The sequence below is a fragment of the Herpailurus yagouaroundi genome, unplaced genomic scaffold (assembly GCF_014898765.1).
Source record: "Herpailurus yagouaroundi ecotype Mexico unplaced genomic scaffold, PumYag 67086, whole genome shotgun sequence".
NCBI classification, from domain to species: Eukaryota; Metazoa; Chordata; class Mammalia; order Carnivora; family Felidae; genus Herpailurus; species Herpailurus yagouaroundi.
Window position 1 is genome coordinate 1 of NW_024419938.1, and position 3,126 is coordinate 3,126.

Sequence of the window (3,126 nt, forward strand, 5' to 3'; positions counted from 1 at the left end):
TGGACGTGAAGTCTCAACTTCCAGCCTCGACCGGTTCACCACCAGCCTGCTCAGTCTGTGCTTGAGAGCTGTGTAAAGAGAATACAAAGTCGCACTAGCCAGGGCTCGCTGAGTCCCGGCCCCGTGACGCGCACTGATCTCATCACCCTCTTCGTTCGTCACTCACTGGGCCCTCGCAGACGCTGTGTAAGCTGGGTGTCCTGGTGCCCACTTTGCAGACGAGGAGCAGGAGGCCAGAAAGGCTGAGTGTCAAGGCCGCACAGCTGGGCGAGCCCGAGCCGCACCGCAGCCAGGGCCTGGGTCCCAGCCGTCGTCTGGTTTCCCGAGTCCTGGGAAACCTCCTCCCTTCTGACCGGTCATGTTGGCACCTGGCAGGGCTCCTATTTCTCAGGAAAAAGCAGAAGTTGATGAGTGAGTTCTCGTTCTGCCAGTTAACTTTTCCCTGACCGCTTACTGACCTCTGCCTCCCTCTCTCTCCTGTCCCCACGGGGGACACTGAGCTCCTCGTGTCTAAGAAGGACCTTTCCCTACACGTGAGGCCCCGTCTGAGGCACCCCTCCTCTGGTCCGTCCCCCTGACCCTGCTGGCTCCCTCCCTGCAGCCTGCACCCTGGCTGGGGCTCCGCCTACTGAACGGCTGATCCCGCACCTGGGCCCCACCTCACGGGACCCCTAGAGCCCCCAGGGGTGACCCCCACGCGTCCGCTGCCACCTCCACCCACAGCAGGTGCCCCTTCTCAGGAAATGGGCCACACCCTGGACTCCTTCCTTCCTGCTCAGGGGCCCAGATCCGGTGCCTCTGAAGCCCCAGGCCTGTGCCAAGCGCCTCGGGTGCAACAAGTTTATTTTGTTGTCGCACTTGTAAGAGGAAAGCCGGAGACGCTGAAGCCTTAGCGGTTTCTGCCACTTACTCAAGAGGACACAGGACTGGTCCCTGGGTTGGCACACGTGCTTTTCGGCTCTCCTTCCCGCCTGTTGGGGCTGTGGGTTCGGCTCCCCCTCTTCACCCCTGCGCTGTGTCCTCCCCGCCCTCTCTCCCTGCCCTCACAGCCCAGCTTCCCTTCTTGTAATCCAGGGGCTGGGCAAGACAGAGGAGGAGCTCGGCCCCCACAGGAGGGAAAGTGTTTTCAGGCCATGAATGTGCGTGTTCCGTTCGGAGGAGAGGCTGGTCGCCTACCTGAGCCTCAGGTCACCTCTTGGACGCACAAACTCTCTCCTTCCATCTCTACCTCTTCTCCCCCATGCATACAGAGTGGCCTGCTATTTGCCAGAATTAGTAATCCAAGCAGGACAGAAGTGGGTCTCAAGTGTCCCTGCCTGTCCGTCTCCCCAGCTCAGCCTGAGGCTCCACCGGAAGCAGGTGGATCCCCCGAGATCAGAGCAAAGCAGACGAGCTAATCGCCCCTAAAACCTCAGCCTCTGCAAGGGAGCATGCACACACCAGCCTCCAGCCAAGCAGCTGCGTGTGCCTCAGAACTAAGGCTTCCAGAAACATCCAGATTGCAACTGAAAGGACGATTCTAAGTATCTGAGAACGGTATCCGCATCCGGAGAGGGGGCAGAGCCGGGCTGTGTCTGAACCTTGCAGTAAATGTTGTGAAACAAGCCTCTTCCCACCCACCTCCCCCCGCCACCGCCCCGGGGTCCTGAAACCTCACCCCTGCTGGTGGGCAGGGAGCAGGTGAAAGCATCTCCTGGACGCTGGGCTGCATGAACTATAGCAGGTGGCTGGTATGATTAACCTCACTGCACACAGTCAGGGAGAGAGGAGCCCCGACCTGAAGTCTGAAATGATTCTTATTTTCAGTGTAGACCAGACAGGGAGGGGCATGAGGTACACAGGACCAGGGTACCACCCCAATCCTGATGGGGCTCCCTGGCACCGGGGACCACCCCCTCTCAATCCCCTTGTGCGCGACCACATGCCCCGCCTGCCCCCGCACACCTGCTCAGGGCCTCCGTGACCGCCCCCGGCCTGGAGCACAAACTGTTACATGTCTGTTCGATCCTGCTGGTACGATGGCCCGTCAGTCCCCTCCCCGTTGGCCTCTATCCTGCCCTCTTGGCAAACTCGCTACTAGTCTGGGGAACTTTCTGTAGATTCCTGGGATTTTCTACGTAGACAAACATAAGTAATGTCTGTGATCAAGACAGATTTTCTTTTCCCCTTTCCAATCTATAGCTCACTTTATGTCTTTCTCTTGCCTTAGTGCATCTGATGAGACTTTCCCTAGATGCGCAGAGGAGCGGTGAGCACAGGCACCGTTGGCTCGTTCCCAACATTAAGGGAAAGCATCCAGTTTTCCGCCTTCAACAGTGATGTTCGCTGTCGGCTTTTCTGTCAATATGTTTTATTACATGACTCAGTTTCATTTTCTCTCCCTTCGTTCTTCTTATTTCCTCTCTGCCACTTGCTCTGCATTTGTTTCGCTCTTATTTGTATAGATTTGTAAGAGAAATGCTTACATTATGAATTTGGAGCATTTCTCCTTTGGTAAACTATGCTTTGAATCATGTTCATTTCCTTAGAAGCACCTTGTTCGCGTCTTTTCCCACGTTTTGATGCCTTGTATGTGCATTTCCGCTCCCGTCAAATGTTGAGACATTGCCCTCAGGCGCCCTCTTTGACATTTGGCTATGGAGACTTACGTTTCCTCCGTAAGTGTTTGGAAATTTCCCGTCATCTCTCCGTTATTAAATTCTACCCGAGGTCTGTCCCAGTCCGAGAAAACACATTATTTCAGGACGCGAAAAATCGCTGACGTTTGTGTTCTGGCCCAGGATGGGACACTGTCTGGGGAGCTGAGAGGGCTCTGCAGGCCGCTGGTGGGGCCGAGTGTTCCTCGGACATCAGCCGGGTCAGGCTGGTTCGTGGTCGTGTTCAGCGTCGCGTGTCCTTGCTGACTGTCCGCCTCTCGCCGCGCTGCCGGGACGGGAGTGCTGGGCCCTCTGGCTGCGATGGTGGACGCACCTGTTCCTCCTTTCAGTTCTGCCATTTTGCCACGTGTATCTGGTGCCATGGCACCGCGTGCCCTCTTCAGGTGGGCACACGTCGGGGGTTCTCGTCACGTCTTCCTGAACTGACCTTCCGTCCTTGTCCACTATTCTCCTTTGCCCCTGGTAACTT

The 3,126-nt window shown here is 56.8% G+C and overlaps 1 long non-coding RNA gene across 1 annotated transcript; it reads left to right on the top strand.

The window, feature by feature from the left end:
* The first annotated feature begins 6 nt into the window (after positions 1-6).
* On the top strand, positions 7-2,719 carry LOC121024762 (uncharacterized). The gene is made up of 2 exons (XR_005787810.1): positions 7-411; positions 1,333-2,719. It is a non-coding gene; the product is annotated as an uncharacterized LOC121024762 (long non-coding RNA).
* The last annotated feature ends 407 nt before the right edge of the window (positions 2,720-3,126 follow it).